General features: G+C 41.3%; 1 protein-coding gene across 1 annotated transcript in view; it reads left to right on the top strand.

Annotated features, from left to right (window-relative positions):
* AFF2 (ALF transcription elongation factor 2) overlaps positions 1–18,072 on the top strand; it is a 158,285-nt gene that overhangs the window by 93,528 nt on the left and 46,685 nt on the right. The window lies entirely within an intron of this gene.

Here is an 18,072-nt window from a genome sequence, read left to right as displayed (position 1 = left end):
ATAATCTATGTGTTCTTACACAATTCCAAGCCCAAATTTCTTATTCCTGCTGTCCTCCTCTATCTCGATAGCTCATTTTCAGAGGTAATGCTTTTGGCACTCTCTGCTCTCGGGGACAAGCTGTGTCCACATCACCTCCTCCTGGACCTTCCTGCAGCTCTCTTGGCAGACGCCGCCCACCGCTACTCTGTGATCTTTGGTGAAACTGCCTCCTCCCAAGGCTGGAAGGGCGATGAGGACTTTGAGCCAGTGCAGAGCCCCGGCTCTGTCCCTGCCATGTAATCAGAAGCTTGCCTGCAATTTGAGTATTTCACAATAATTGCCATGTTTTCAATAAGAATGATAAAAAGGCAGATATAAAGGCAAATATCAAGGCCTCTGGCTGACAAAAGCAGATTTCAGAGAGAAATGTGAAAGTAGCAACTTACTTCAGCAATAAAGAGAGTATATTTTATAGTCCAGGGTTTTTTTCGTTTTGTAAAATCATGACTTTCTAGAAAATGACATCCCAGAAGATATTTATCAAAGCAGGAAAGCTGTGGAAAGGAGTACCTCGCATTCACTTTAATATTTCGCCTTTTCTTTTGACATTTTCTTGCCTAGAGATCTAATTCCATTAAATATGTACATTTTTTTGGCTGGAAGTCTTCTTCAAGTATCTTTCAGATAAATCTTAAAAGTACATAAGGTCTGTAGGGCAGCTTTTTTTAAGTGCAAATGAGACACACAGCAGAATATTGTCTATGAGGGTTTCCAAATTATTTATACTCCTGCAGAGCTTTACCTTGCACTTCTGTGATAATGATAAGGGAAAAGGTGAGGTTCCAGTGCACCTTCCATGGAGCACTGTCAAGCCACATTAGTCATATTTAATATCTGACATACAGGGACTTACTTTGGCTGATCGGTACTTTGACTGGCTTTATTAAGCATTGTCATGGCTGTAAGTTTGCGTGATGGACAAGGTAAATAGAAGGGTCACAAAGTGTCAGGTTCGCAGTGCGCTGGGTAATATTCCATTATGCCTTTCCACATGGACATGAGTTGATTACTCTGCTTCGCCATTAGACTTCTCCAGGACCTTGGAGTGTGAGTGTTTGCTAAGGCGGAAGAATTATATTCCGGATTCTATAAACACTATGGGTGAATTGGGGTGTCTCCTAGTAGACCTTTCAAACCTAAAACCTTGCGTCCATAATTTCTTCCCTTGATTGTAGGTTTCATTCCCTACATCTCCAGCTGTTTCCTGCAGTCGTATGAAAGCAAACTCCCACCATGAGGATTCACAAACACAGGATTTTAGAATGTCACCTCATGGCTAGTCATTGTGGGTGGCGTGGGCGAGCTGCATTTGGAGGGAACCAGAGTTGGAGCTGGATTAGGGGTAATCTAGATTTGTTTTCTGCTGTGCAACAGAACTACCGCTTTGCTACTACATGTTTTCTAGGTGTTCTCCTTATAGCAGGTAAGACCTCCGTGAAACAAGAGAAAGTGCAAAGTCACTGAATAATTAAAGTTAGTCATAGCACCGAGAAACTACTGCAGCCTGGAATATTCAGGTTGGCGTGTGACAATACTCAGAAGCTCAGGACTGCAGTGCAGGCTCCAGCATCCTCAGGCAAGTCAGCTCAATTGATGGCTGCTGGCCTGTGGCCCTCTGGGACAGGAGAGGAGACCACAGTTATGGGTAGCTTTTCCTTCGCATTCTGAAAGCAGGAAACGAGTCTCTGTTATTATAAGGTTCTCTGCTTTCAGAGGACCCATCTGAAGACAATGAGACTGAGAGGAGATCTTAAATGTTCTTACCACACACATACACACACATGCGCACACACACTAAGTGTAATTATGTGAGGTGATGGAGGTGTTAACTAACCTCATTGTGGTAATCATTGCACAATATATATCAAGTCATCACGTTGTACGCCTTAAACCCACACAGTGTTATATGTCAATTATATCTCAACAAGGCTGGAAAAAAATAAAGACAAGGAGATTAGACATTAGAAAGAGAAATGTGAGAACCCAGGAGAAAGGGCAAAAGAAAGCACAAAAAATCTCCTAGTCCTAAATGCAAATAAACCGTACCCCTAGTCCATTCTAGACAGTTGATTTGTCAAAGATATCTTCCCATGGGATGAGCTGGTTCTTCTTTTCTCTCTGCCTGGTCTTACAGCTCTGTGTCTTCTCTTGTCATTGGATAGTTGCCATAGCTTGACTCAACTAATTTTCCTATCACTGAAGACAAGGATGTGAAGTTACTACATGGTAGAGGAGATGGTGGGAATGAAGGGAGAGCACAAAATCTGTTGCTTTTGCAAAATTGTCATCGAAAGGATAGCCAGAACATAAATGATACTGTTTTGGCTTCAAAAGGGTAAGCAGGTGTCTTCGAAGTCCCAAATGAGCTGTGTACAAGCTTGTACAAACAAGCGCAGAATCAGGCCTGTTTGTTATTCACACAAACAGAGTTTAAACCATCTGAATCCCACAGTTCCCAGAATTCAGATGGTGCACAATGGTCCATAATGAGCAGCACCTGTGCTTACCTCAATTACCAGACAGTTCTGAACAACGGCGGAAAGGGCTTACTAGAATTTTTTTCAATAATAGATTTAGTTATGTCTTTCATAATTGGATTCAAAAGCTCAAAATTTCATTTTGCAACTTGTTCATAAAATTTGTATGAAAAAGTCTGGCATTTATTCAAAAGAAATAGTCTATGAAGGAAAAATTGCAAAACAGCCAACCGCTGGTAACTAAGCAGCCAAATTATAGTCCAAGTACTTGGCAAATACACCATCTTTTTATTATTTCAGTAATTGAATTTCTGTTAAAGCGTGGAGCATAATTTAACATGAGGAATTTATTTATAATACAATAGTGTTTCAGTAATAAATGCATTATTATTGTCACTTTTAATGGAGTCTTATGTATTCCCTCTGAGACTGTGTGGCAGACTTTGAGACAGCCACTGCACCAGTGTTGTTTGTAGACAATTGAATTAATTGGAGACAGGGTCATTAACTCGACCTGAATACCTCTGATTGCTTCTGTAAATAAGGTTAGAGAGCAAATGGCTAATCTTCGTTGTCATTATAGATTCCTCTTACATTTTCACACTGCCTTGTATATTAAGATCATTTACTAAGCAGCTTTTCAGATTCTCCTCGTATTTACAGTATTGTCTTGTGTGGCACATAACCATAATTGTATCAGACTTATATTACATTCTCCACATCTTTATAAAACACGATACTAGAAAAGAACCTATGTTGAATCACAACTCATAAAAACCATCAGACCAATAAATGAATACACCACAGTGTATAAACCATCATATTAAAGGAAAGTAATATCACAGAGCAAAAGTTGCTTTGGTCTCCTCTTTCAGATTCATGTACAATTTGGAAACACAATTAACACAGGATGGACGCCCAAAGATGCAGTCTCTAAAGAAAGAGCACAGCAAGGGAAGCATTGATTAAAATCTCTTATGTTTCGGTTGATGCCATGCCCCTTCTTGCCCTTCTGTAACAACATTAACAACATGCAAATTAGAGGAGGTTGGGTTCTTTCTCCTTGCTCATTCTGGAATGTAGTTAACTGAGACTTATTTGAAATATAGATATTAAAAACTTAAATCTTTGACTTGTATTGTTATTTTTCATGGCATTAGCCTGTTATAGGCATACAAGATATTTAGAGGGGATTTGGAAAAAGAAATTCTCCTGTTATAATGACTCAAATAATTCAAAAAGACATATACTGAAACATTTCTAAAAGTGGACTTTTTCAAGTGATTTTCTAATACAATTAAGAAATAAAGGACCACTAAAAATAGACAGTATTACGTTAAATAATGAGACTTTTACAAGTAAGATACCAGAACAAGACAGAAGAAGACGAGGGAGGAGGAGAGAGAAGAGGGAAGAAGGAAAGAAAGGCAATTCTATGCTTTGTTGTTTTTCTTGACAAGATAAAAAAAACTACGGAAATCATCAAAGAGATCATCACTACTAGATCTACGCTAGCTCACCTATACTACTGGAAGAGTAGGTCCGTTCCATCTAAACCACAGCGCCAGCATCAGGAATTTATCACTGTGCTACCAACAACTGGAGGCATATCAGGAGTTTTTTCCAAGTTTATTGTGATGTGATTGACGAACAAAAATTTTATGTATTTAAGGTGTACAATGTGGTGTTTTGATATACATATATATTGTGAAATGAATACCACAATCAAGCTAATTAACACATCCATCACCTCACACAGTTACCTTCTCTTTTTGTGATGAAAACGCTTGAGATCCACTGTCGTAGCAAATTTTGAGTATATAATACGTTATTAACTATGGTCACCATGCTGTACATTAGGTCTCCAGAACTTATTCATCTTATAACTTAAAGTTTGTACCCTTTGACCAACCTCTCCCCTTTTCTCCCACCCCCTCAGCCCCTGGTAACCACCATTCTACTCTCTTGTTATTATGAGTTGGATATTTTTTTTCAGATTCCATATGTAAGTAAGAGCATACAGTATCTTTCTTTGTGTCTGGCTCATTTCACTTAGCATAATGTCCTCCAAGTTCATCTATGTTGTTGCAAATGGCAGAATTTCCTTCTTTTTTAAGGCTGAATAATATTCTATTACGTATATATGTGTATATGTCACATGTCCTTTATCCATTCATCTCTTCACACTTAGGTTGTTTCCATATATGGCAAGCTCCTCAGTTTTCACAAGTTTCATGCCAACTGAAAGAGTTCACATTTCCCTTTGATATTTAATGCCATGTCCGACAGATAGAAAAGAAACCACCCTTTCACTTCTTTCAAATTTTTTGCCTTCTTGTATTCGTATTTGTAAGACTAACCTTCATGTGTATGATGAGAACTTGTGTAATGTTTGACTCTCATACATGTAAACAAGCATATTTGTGTGATATTAAAACACAGCTAGAACCCAAGTGGGGATTAACGTAAACGTTGGACAGCAACAATATCTTCTGGTTTTTCTGATGACCACAAATGTCATTTACTTAACCTCAAAAGGCATTTTTAGTTGTCTGTTTTTTAAATCTTTTTTATTCTAAATTCTGCCCTTTTTTGGAATTGCTAAATTTCCAAAATTCTCTACACGACAAATGCCTCCACATGACAAATTCCTCTTAATGACAAAACCAAACACCCTGACCTTATTACTACTAGCTTGTTTGTCATTATCACAGATCCTCCTAATTTTTGGAGAAATGCCTAAGTTTGTTTCCATTTCTTTCTAGGTCAGCTTTTAAGTGGCTCTGTGTTCATTTGTAATACAGGATTGCCATTCTTGCTGCTGTTGATCTAGATTCAAGCGTAAGCCCTGACCTTCCATCTATAGGAGTCAACGTTGAATAAGGCTGCCTGTACTTAACCATCTTATTACTGGTGGCCGTGATCAGACTTTTCCTCTTGACGTCAAAAGTGAATTGGGTGCAAGATCAAACGTGCTCCCCAAGTATGAGGAAAGTGTGGTCCCCTCTTCTTCTCTCATTTGCACTTGATCTCCTTTAAATTAGCATTGATGAGAAGGGAGACTGTTCGCTGGAAGGCAAGATATTCAGGCAGATAGCATTGCAGGATTAAAGATCCAGTATTTCCTTTGCTGTCATTCAAAATAGCAGGTGTAGGAAATTCTGTTTAAAATAGCCGGGCTTTTTGACTTAGAGGGCTTCTACAGAGAAGACTTAAGATGGCAGCTTTAAATATGACATTGATAGTCTTACGCAAAGAATGGGAGTGAATTCTTGTAGAAACTGTCATTTTTCCTGCCTGTTTATTAATGGTCGTTGTGATTTATAGTAAACGCTGGGGAGGATTTTCAGGCCCGTTTGTCTTGGGAAGGGAACACCTTCTTGTTCTTAATGTGAGTGTGTCATAATTAGCAACGCATGCAGGCTAGGAGATTTAGTTCTGTCTCTTGTGAACGCCCTTCACCCTCATATTTAATCCCAAATTGATTGAATATTTTTTCTTCCATGAGGAAATTAATTATGGCACTAGAAAAATCATCAACTAGAAAGGGAGTTAATATCAGGCACGATGTAGACTGGGCTGGTTAATGTATCAAAATGATATGATGAGAGTAGCTCACATTTCACACAAATCGGAATAATGGAATCATCATTTTAATTAGAAATAGGAGGTCTGTGTGTATGTAGCACTCATTTTCAGTAAGAGTCACACCATTTATTTCTTATGTTCACGCATTTATGTGCACTTCACGACCCACCAACAGCTATTGCTCTAAATACCAATTACATTAAAAATATCCATCCAAGTAAGTTGCATTTTGTCAGCGTAACTGAAGCTGAAGAAAGAATCAGGCATTGTGATGGGCCAGCACCCACACAACCAGTTGAAAGGTCACAAATCCATCATCAGGCAACTTATTTGCTTAATTATTTTCATCAAATTAACTTATGATTCAGAATGTATTGGTGTTAGGTAGGCTGGCCTAAGTACTGACTTGTGTTAAGAGTCAGCAATACATAGACATTTCATAGTTAAGTAGTGTTCTTTTACCAGGTGACCTTGTTTGTGCTGATTTTCTATTCATTAGGAGGCCATTTGTAGTATTTTTTCATAACACGAAAATTATATACAAATTACCATGCTAGTCACCCTAGGATACACAAAATGACTGTGCAATCTGGCCCTTGCCATCAAGGAATGTACAATTTAGTTGAGCAGGCAAAAGGTTAGCACAATGAAATAATTCAAGAATAATTAAGTGATGAACTGTGATGCAGTTAGCAAAAAGACATTGGAACAGGGAGGTATCTGTGAGAATTAAAGTCATGGGAGAAGACCTCATGTTATTTGAATTTGAGCTTAAAAGATCAAGATTTAAGCAGGCGGAAGAGAGGGGAAAAAGTGTCACTCTAGACAGAACAAACAGGATAAGCAAAGGCACGGAAGCCGTGTGGAAGCAGGGAGGAGACAAAAGTGGCAGGTGTGTTGGGAATAGAGGGAAATCAAAACTGGGACTAAAGTGATGGAGACAGAGCTTGGAAAATCTTAAAGAAGAGTACATCTATGTGTAAGGAAGGCATTGTGGATTCTGCAACCAAGAGATCTCATGTTGTGTATGGTAGCTGGGACCAAGTGCAAAATAAGTCAAAGCTCTTATTCTAACAGAGAGCTAAGGCCAAGGAGAATTAGGAAAGAATATCTGCTTTGTAATGGAGAGTGGGCGGGACAGGGGTCAATGATGGCAATTGAGACAGCAGTTTCAGTGGATCAAAAAGTTACAAAGCCTGGGGCCAGCCTGGTGGTGCAGCAGTTAAGTGCGCATGTTCCGCTTCAGTGGGCTGGGGTTCGCCGGTTCGGATCCTGGGTGTGGACATGGCACCACTTGGCAAGCCATGCTGTGGTAGGCGTCCCACATATAAAGTAGAGGAAGATGGGCATGGATGTTAGCTCAGGGCCAGTCTTCCTCAGCAAAAAGAGGAGGATTGGCAGCAGATGTTAGCTCAGGGCTAATCTTCCTCAAAAAAAAAAAAAACACAAAAAACAAAACAAAAAAATTGCAAAGCCCGATTACTGGGCTTATAGAAATTTCCAGTGGTAAAGAAGTGGAACTGGCACGTGTTGACCACATCCTTAAGAAGGTTCATGGTGGAGGACAGTCAGCCACTGTTTTCTGGTTAGGAACCTGTGGCTTGTTCCCACCCAGAAGGGCTATCTGAGCAACTTCTACTCCTCATGGCTATGTTATGTTACCGCCTCTTTCTTGTGTTAGGCTTAGACACTGCAATTTTGCAAGTTTCAACTTTTGCCCTTCACTTCGGTATTTTAATGCTCGTGTTTACAATATATTTCAGACATGGTTTTGAAGACACATTCAGTAAAGAAACTATATGAGTTTTATTTTAGAAATTGTGTACGTGACTTTGAATGCCATTTTTTGAATATCTGGTATTCCACATACAGGAACTTTTTTTTAGGTATTTTATAATTTAAAAAAACTTTATTTTAAAAGCACACATATCAATATTCATAAATGTATCATTGGAAGAATTAAAAGAAACTAGTAATAGTGGAAAACTTTGGAAAACTGGACGCCGTGACGGTAGGGGGTCGGAAGATATACTGTTCATTGTATCCCTTTCTTTATCTTTTGAATTTAGTACCATGTTTATTATCTATTTAAAAAATAGAATTTCTGAATAAACACTATGACGTGAAACATAAAGAATATTTAAATTTCCCCTATTTAATCTTCACAAACTCTTAATTTATGTGGAAAGAGTTATCAGCTATGAGCTGTAAATCTTTTCCTCTAGCCTCAGTGAGGTTTGTCATTTGAATGAGTCAAATGCAAAAAGGTTTTCCCAGCATAAAGGGTTGATGGCTTTCAGTGTTTTCAATACCAAATTCTTGCAGCCTGCCTCATTAGGTCACTTGAAGGAAACGTTGGGATTAATTCTGTGTTTCTTTTGCCTTTTGACATGATTACAAGAGTGGATTTTGTCCTGGATGCTTGGTTCTTTGTATTTCCTCGAGCTAGACCCCAGCTACATGACTTTGGTCCTAGAGCTTCATGGGTAAAGTGGAGAGGATACCTGTTCTGTCTATACCCCCTCCCCCAGTGTTCTTATAGCAATCAAATGAGGTCATGGGAGTGAACATGCTGCAACATTATCAAGTGCTCTGCACTCAAAAAGTATTTTGGTCTTGTTGATCCAATGATGGTGATATCCTATTAGGACATAAGGCCATAGACAGCAGGCAGTGGAGGCGCCCAGGGACAGTTCTCCCAGAGATCTATAGAGAAGTCTTCTTTATAGCTTTACTCTGGGGTGTCTTAAGTGCACCAAGCATTTCACAGTGTGTGTGGGGTTGATAAAGCCTCTGGCCTTGGAAGCTTACCCTCTAAATCAAGTGTTTGTGATACATCAGGTAACAAATCAGACATGAAGGGGAGCAGACAATACTGATAAGGAGATTGGCGTTGAGAGACATCAAAGAAGAAATGTAGTCTAGGGAGAGATTGGAAGAGGAACGCCCACTTCCCAAGTCGAGAGGCAGCTCTAAGCATGATGGGCGACAGAAAGAAGACATCAAGCAACGAAAAAGGCAGAGGCTTGTGCTAAGCAGCTCTGAGCCCAGCATGTCTCCAGCCTGCTTTGTACTCTCCTAGGGAATCTGCTTGCCCACTGACTGGGCTCTCGTGACAGGAAGTTGGGCCTCATCTCGAGACCAGTTCTGTAGACACGGTGGGGAGGTTCCTGCATGGAAGCAGCTTCCAGGTTGAAGTCACTTGGTCGAGGTACATCCCCTGCTCCACCTAGGATTCATGACTGATGTAATTCTTTACTGAAAGGCTTTGACCTTCCAATAGATTGTTATAGATTCCTGGCATCTGGCCCTCTCTGGTTCCTTGTGAATGTGAGCTGCCAGTCATTCATCCTCTGCTTTGGTGGAGAGAGGGCTCACAGGAGTCGGCGTTCACGTCCCCTTGCTTCCCATTTTTTAACGGACTTTAAAGGAAAACGGACAACAATACTTGGTCGTATATGACTTTTTCCACTTGTTTATCTGTTTGATTGAAACAGCTCTGGTAGCAGAAAAGTCAGTGTGGCTTTTAATCATTTCCAGAAAAATTTAAATAAATCGGTTTCTTCTCCCAAATGCAAATTGCCATGCTCTCAAGGCATGAACGGCCTGTTAGCCGGCATTGACCGGCCCTGCTGGGAGCACGCCAGCATCCTCCACAGTGCCCTACTGCAGGGGGCTGAATCCAGATGCCTCGTTTCTTTTCATTTTTCTTTGAAACTGCATATTGAAGATTGATCCCTTAGTGTCCTTAAAACTAGTTTTCAACTTGATATCATTTGGTACTAAGTCTCAGTATTCTCAGCGTAAAATGGAAGTAGTAAGAGTGTCTCACTCATTGGGCTGTCGTGAGGATTAAAAGAGAAAATTCAGGGACAGTGCTGAACCTGGTTCCTGGCACACAGAGCACGCTCCAGACATCGTAGCTAAGACTAGCACTGCCATTATGAATTATGCTCTAGGTCCTGCCGTGGCCATTTATACAGTCTAATACTGCCCTGACCCTTGGCTGGGACAGTGGCAAGCCACCTCTGACCCTCGCAGTGATCCATAGGACACATTCAGAGGAAAGAATCACACATTTGATCAACTACTGGTGCAAGCAGGTAGCTTCAGGAGAGTCCTAAGCTGAAGGCAGTGCTTATCAGAGGGAATCTGATAAAACCTCTCTGGAAACAATTGCCTAAAGAAAGCTTGAACTTGACCAGGTTAGAGTAAAAATGACGTAAGGCAGTCAATTTTCTCTGTTGCTAAAAAAGGACAGGATAATTATAGAACAATGAAACTCACAGTTGATCTCAAAACTGTTTTAGCCTTTACTTTCAAATCCACCACCTTATTTTTTTTCCCCAGCAGCTTACATCTGAACAGCCCATGTAGGTTTTCGTCTTGCTACTCATTGTGGTCCACCGACCGGGAGTATCTGCATCAGTGGGACTGTGTTAGAAATGCAGAACTCAGGGGTCCAGCCCTGTGGCCTAGTGGTTAAAGTTCTGTGCACTCCAGTTCGGCAGCCCAGGATCGTGGGTTCGAATCTCGGGCACAGACCTACTCTACTCATCAGCCATGCTGTGGAGACATCCCGCCTACAAAGTAGAGGAAGACTGGCACAGATGTTAGCTAAGGGCTAATCTTCCTCAAGCAAGAAAAAAACAAAAGAGGAAGATTGGCAACAGATGTTAGCTCAGGGGTGAATCTTCCTCACCAAAAAAGAAAAACAAAAAAGAAATGCAGAGCTCAGACCTGTTCCAGGCCTACCTAATTAGAATCGGCATGCTAATAGGATCTCCAAGTGATTCATACACACATTAAAGTTTGAGAAGCACTGGTTAACAGAGTTCTCTCACCTAAATTACCTCACTCAGTCGTCTTATAAGCTTATGTGATGTATTAGCCCCATTTTACAGATGAGGAAACTGAAACCCTTATGTTAAGAGCTTAGCCTTAGCTCACACAATAATAAAGTATCCAAGGCAACACTCAAAAGGAGATTATCTGGTTTCCAATCTCACGCTCTTCCCACCGTACTAAAACTACCACTTTAAAAGCAGTAGGGGAAATGTAACTATTCAGATATGTGAAATAGACTAAAAATGGGAGAAAGGATGCAGGCAGGAAAGGAAGATAAGGGTCTGGGTTTGCTCAGTCCACCCAAAGGGTAACGAAGCTGGGATTGATTGTGAGTCAGATCTAATTGTGAAAAGCCATTGCCAAAATCACTCGGCATTATCGCCTCACAAAGGAGATAGGTGTCAGTTAAGTTAGGAGAAACAGGCACTAACTGCTGTTGATCAAAAAATGTGATCAGCCCGTCATTTCCAGTTATCAAGAAGGTTCTAAGTGGTCATCTTGCAGCTTTTCTGGAAGATACAACCTCTTTCATCGCACATTGCTTTGGCAGTAATCTAATAGTGCCTCCCTGATGCTGAGCTCTGCCTCCCAGAGATCCTGTGATTACATTGGTCACCCAAATTACACAGGACGACTTCCCCATCTCCAGATCCAGAATTTATACATATCTGCAAAATCCCCTTTGCCACGTGAGGTGCCATATTCATCGGTTCCAGGGATTAGGAAGTGGACATCTTTGGGGGTCATTATTTTGCCGACCACAGATCTCTTCAGTCAATCAGAACCGTAAACAATGTCGTGTATGGTAACTTGCCCAGGAAAATGAATATGAGTGGATAGGTGTGCCTCTTCTTATTGCTCCTTGCAAATAAATGAGCAGACTCCATTTCAAATACCAGCATAAGACAAAAGGACAAATACCTGGTATACACGTGTTGGACAAAGATTATCTCCTCAAAGCCACACCAGGGTGTGGTCTGGATTACAACTGGACAGTGATTTACTATCCACTCATCAATAGCATCAGTGAAGGGGCCTGCCCCGTGGCTGAGTGGTCAAGTTCATGTACTCAGCTTTGGTGGCCCAGGGTTCACCAGTTCGGATCCTGGGCACGGACGTGGCACCGCTCATCAAGCCATGGTGTGGCAGCATCTCACATAGAGGAACTAGAATGACCTACAACTAGGATATACAACTATGTACTGGGGCTTTGGGGAGGGAAAAAAAAAGAGGAAGATTGGCAGCAGATGTTAGCTCAAGGCCAATCTCCTCACCAAAAAAAAAAAAAAAAGAAGAAGGACACAGCTGAAGTGGTTAAAAAAAATAGCATCAGTGCATTAACACAGAACATACTTTATTCTGAGTTCCTTGTGATCATATTGGGATATGAAGCATTTTACTTTCTGACTGTGTTTGGGGACCATCCCAGGGAGGAGGACGAACTGCTGGGGATACCCTCCCCCTACTTTCTACCCTATCCCTTGTTTCTACCAGAGCAACTCTGCTGTTATGTGTTTTATGTATTATGCTTCTGCATACACTTTCTATTGGACAGTTGGTCTAAATGTATTTTCTAGAGTGGGTGGGGTAGATTTCAAAATTACTGACTCAAACAAAAAGGGCTTCCTCCCATCCTCTAGCTGGGATAGGTTCAGTGTTCAGAGTGTCTGCCTCTGGTGGCCTGGTGTGGTGAGGCAGACATATTATTCCAGTTCTGGAAGCCAGAGTTCAGAGAAGAAAATGAAGAAGAGAGGTAAGATCAGCTATAAATGTTGATTCCTTTGCATCAGGGCCATCCTTTTACAACTTAATGATGAAATCAAAAACATTTGATTTCATGGAAGCATTTGAAATTATCTTGTAGAGAGACATCTGATCCCTGTAAAGCTGGAAAAGGGTCGTGTTGATGAAATTTGTACAAGTCTCAACTAAAGACAAGGGTTTAATACAGGACTCCTTCATCAAACATCTCATGCTATATGTCTTTGGCAAGTTCTGGGACTTGTGAAATATGTTGCCAAGATCGAAACCCCATGGACTTGCTTGTCGAATCCTTCCCATGTACATTTCCAAGTACAATGTTGTTACCCATTCTCGAACATTTCTTTTTTGATGTCCACACAGCTTGATTGAGCAGAGTGGCCAATTCATCATCCCTGTTTATCTCTTGAGACAGGAATTTACAGTTAAATTAGGATTGGAGTCAGAGAGCACCAATGCAGATGTTTGGCTTTCTGGAAGCTGTTAATCTGAATTAGTGAAAAGTCTGGTTTATGAAATAGCCCTCCAGAAATACAGCTTTAATCTTCTAAGGTTCATATAAGAGCTCTATGACTGATAAAGTGTTGTGAAGAGCAGGTCACTTCAGACCCACCTTAAGGAGTGGGTTGGATTGTACAAATGTCTCCTCACACCTTTTCTCTATGGTCCATAAACAGTCTTCCTTAAAATCCCCCCTACACTTTAGTTTTGTAAGGATCATAATCTTTGAATTGGAAGACACCTTAAAGATCATCCAACCCACTTTGGTCCCACACTAAGAATCCCTCTCCCGCAGCCTTGATTGCCGTCTCTCTGGTCACTTAAGGGTATCGAGCTCACTGGCCTACGAAGTAGTGCCTTCTTTCTGTGGCCAAGCATAGATTTTTGAAAATCTTTCCTGATGTTGAGGTGAAATCTTCCTGACTAGATCTCTAATTCATTGGCACTAGTTTTACCTTGGCAGGCCCTCAGAACAAGCCCGCTCCCTTTCCCACAGGACAGACCTTCAGGTTTTTTGAAGACTGTCGTCATATGAACCACCCTCCTCCCCACCCCAGAGTCTTCTCCAGGCAAAGTAGTCCCAGTTCCTTCATATGGCTTCCAGGCTATCTTATGGTATCACAAATTGAGCCCTCTTTTGCAGAAGAGGTCTTGTCAGTATAAGCAAAGAGAGACTGTCATGTCTAGAGATTAAGGTTCCTAAACTACCACTTAAAACCCATCTTTCCCCCCTGGTTCTCTCAAGTCTTCCACACCAGGGCCAACCTTGTCTGGAGAAGGCATCCTAAATGCTTTCCAAACGTCTCTCCCACTGGCCTGCTCTTTGGTCCTCTTCCCCAGCCCTAGATTTCCTCAGTAGGGTCATTGACTTGCTAAGCCAACTTCTTTGCCCTCAGTCTGGCCCATGACCATGAAGATCTACCAAATAGGGATAGGACTAAAATGACGCTTTGCTCCTCTCAGTAAAGACTGCTTGCTTTGAGGAACACAAAGCAAAATCTGATCTTTGAAAAGGTTGAGCAGTTGCCTTTGAAGTTGTTACAAACATGGGTCCTTTGAGAAGTTTTATTACATCAGGGGTGAAGTGATAGAATACACTTTGAATATTTACAGACTTTGGAGTAGATGGTTTACTATATTAAATTTTAATGATTTTTAGTATCACACATTATCTTTGTTGTAACCACTAGCATTCTTTTTAAAAGCAGTTTATCAAAATAGGAGAGAAATGGTGTGTGGGAAATAATTCGAATGCAGTTTGGTGAATCAAGAATGTACAAATTGCACGTTAGTCCTTCATCTCCTAGGCAGAATCAAGTATTGCATGGGCTAGTTTCACTCTTAGCCACTTTAATATACATTTGGAAAGTAAACCAGCGACGTATGAAAATAAATGTAGCAGAAGTGGGAATTTAACTAGCTGAACAACTAACGGGTTTCAGGAAAAACTGAAAGTCCAATATTGTGATGATTTGCCAGCTTGAAAGTTCTACGGTAGATTCTAGATAAGAACATGGCCTTAGGCCAATCTTTCTGATATTGTTGTTTGTTCTGCCTGTGAAGACAGTGTTTTGGTTTTGTACTCACTTTTTGTCCCTGGGAGTGGCCCCAGCTGGGTGCAAGGTGGGCCCACAGGAGGTAAGGGTCAGACTCAGATGTGTGGCTTACATTCCTCAGCAGACTGAGTGCAGCCAGATTCTCCAGCAACATCGGGAATAGCAGACAGATAGTAGAGGCATAGGAGGTACTGGGGAGAGCATTTTGTTTCCATTTTAAACAACTGTTATTCCCTCCCACAAATGCTGGCTCTCCCTGTTTCCGACTGTGCAACTGCCTGGAGAAAGCAGTTCTTTCTCACAAAGATGCTGAAGTCCTTCACCCCCATTTTGAGTTCTCATGGTGTCCTCTCTGAATTCGAGTTCACCTTCGCTCTCATCCCCAAATGTGTATGTCTATCAGTGTGGGTATGAAAAGCTAATGAACCTCTTCCTGTTCTTTCTATACTAGTTTCCCCTAAGTGGTCATTGTCAATGTTGACTGGTCAGGGGGCCGTTCCTGAGAACACAGCAATAGATTAGTTGTAAGAAGTCTTAGGGAAAATGATTTCGGGTATCATTTTATTGGGTCTCAGTCAAGGGTACTCTAGATTTGAAATAGCCTTTATTTTGTATCTATAGATCTATATTTACTTATACATATACTTATAGTCAATTTTTATATATGGTTTCTGTCCACATACACAATTTCTTAATCACACAATTCTGAAATTCAAAAAGTCCTGAAAACTGTTATTTTCAGTAACTTTGAGATGCACTTATTTGATGACAAAACCTGACCTAAACTGATGTGCAAATATGTATTTAAAGTATTTATTCCTCTTACTGTGAATATTACTGCAGCAATATTAACAAATTTTATTAAGGGATGCTTCCCCAGATCCCACTGGGGGTATTATATATATGGAATATTCACCAAATTACTTTTTTAAAATTAAAAAAAGAATCTGAATATCACAATTCCTTTGCCCTCCAAAGGGCTTTGGATCAGGAACACCTGTATAAAACACACACCTACAAGTTTCCCACTAAGTCTGTGAAGGCTTTGTTTTGATTTAGGAAGAATAAGTTGATTCTGGTAAATAAAACACTTGTGCCTTATGTATATCACTCCAATGCATTCGCTTTTGAAGGAATAATCCCTGGGATTGTTTTGTTTCTTACAGAAGCTGCTCAAAAATAATCCAGTAGACAGACCTCTCTACAGAAATATTCCAAAGTAAATCTAAACTCTAGTTTGGTAACATTAGCAGGACTAGAGTCTTACGAGAAGCCAGAAATGAATGCATAGATGAAAGAAAACTAGGAAACAGCCTTTTCACTTGAAAATGATAAATGTATGAGAGCTATATCTCCTCTCTCCATCCACCAGCCAGTAGTCTCAGTATTGCAGATGCTCTGTGCTGTATCTGAAACTTTACTTGTGGAGAATTGAGGCCAACTTAGCATAGTCTTTGGATTAGTCTTAATAAATATGTTCCCTCAGTCTTTATTTAGTAACCAAAGAGAAAAACAATTGATTAGATTTAGAGGGTACTTTGCATAAATATGGAGCGGTTACTGACATTAAGGAGAGATCTGCAAAGGCATGCAGGGAAATGAGGGCACTGACTTGTAGATCCTTGCCCCCAGTGTCAGACACATGTGCACACACATGCACACACATGCACATGCACAGACACTCAAACACACTCACACATGCACAGGCACACACAGACACACGTGCGTGCACAGAGACACACGCACACACAGACACACACACACACACATATTTTCCCAAGGAATATTGTCCCCTATTTCTTCTGCTTCCCCTAAACTCTTGATGTATTTGGCAGAGAAATGTACTTGCAGACAGCGTTTACTTAGCAGATAGCATTTTAAAATGAGCTTTTGCTATATGAAAGAAAATACCTACCTGGGAGATTAAAGGGGCAGTCTTTAGGGACGCAAGGCACATGTAATGAAAAGGCTCTCTGCATTGGATAGTGACTGACGAGGAGCCCATGCTGGCTTGAAAGGGATCCTATGCCTTCTCAAGCAGCAGCTGAGTGTGGCTCCAGCTCAGCAGGCAAGAGCTATAATGTTGGAGAAGAATAGGCTCTGATGAGGGCATGGGGTGGGGCCAGGCAAGGAATAATGCTCTATGCTTCCAGAGTCTTGGGCAGAGAGGTCTTTGAGGTCCTTCTTTCTCTGGTTTGAAGGCGAGGCCACACGACCAGATGCCCTCCAGGGCCAGGACTGGGCTCACCTGACTGAGCCGAGGGGGGGACCCAGGCCAGGAGCTGGGAGTGTGAGAGGTAGCGAGGTTTGGATGGCCAGCCAGGAGGATAGGTGGGCCAGCACCGCACAGCAGTGAATATGCTCTGGCCCCCAGCCCACCCCTCACCACAATTAAACCTGTCTCCAAAGAGGCGATTGGGCTGATGAGACAGAGGGAGATGAGAACCCTTCCCTAAGTTTAGAGCTCCATTTCTGAGTGAAAGCAGAGCAAAACTCAGTCCAAAGAGGCAATGAGTCAAAGGACAGAAAGGCGATGACATACCCCTGCATGCCAAGAGGCAGCCGAGGTTGATTTGTTGTGGGGCACAGAGAGCAAACGATTAGTAGGAGGAATATTGATTATCAATAAAGGCAGAGTAGCAAATGGTGTCAATTTTCAAATGCTTTGCTTGGTCAGCTTTACAAATTTAAAATCAATCATTAGAGATGGTTGGTCCTTTATAATCATACCTCCTGGTAAGAGTTTCACAAAAGAGTTCACACAAATACGGTGGAGGAGGCCTGGACGTGCATCCTTTCATCCCCTTATTCTTACAGTCAATTCTGGTCGCCTTGGTGCTGGGCACTGGGCACCCGGCAGTGAATATGCTTTGCACAGCCCCTGCCCTTTGAGGGAGCTTGGAGGCCGTGGTTCTAGTCTCGCTTCTCAACTAGCTGTGAAGCAGATGCAAACCCCTCCCCTTCTGTGGAACTCAGTTTCCTTTAAAATGAGGGTTGATTCCCCTCTTCATGGTGAGAGGACTATACCATGTGTATAGCTAAGATCAGAGCCCCTTGACAAACCTGTGGGTTTCTGAACAAGATGGCAACAGAAAATGAACAATTACCTTAATTGAAAAAAAAAAAAAAAACGGGACCATTAAGAATATAAGACTGTGTGTCTGTAAATGCATCCGGAAGGCATGCAACCTTGGCTTAAAGTTTTCATACGGAGGGTGGGAGGCAAGGCTTTCCTGGGAGGGAAGGCAGCGTGCTGGAACCCAAAGTACTTGGACACGCACAGACCTGGTTCTAATGAA

This window comes from Equus quagga, chromosome 10, assembly GCF_021613505.1.
Source record: "Equus quagga isolate Etosha38 chromosome 10, UCLA_HA_Equagga_1.0, whole genome shotgun sequence".
In the NCBI taxonomy this organism is placed as follows: domain Eukaryota; kingdom Metazoa; phylum Chordata; class Mammalia; order Perissodactyla; family Equidae; genus Equus; species Equus quagga.
This window is presented reverse-complemented; position numbering and strand designations above follow the sequence as displayed.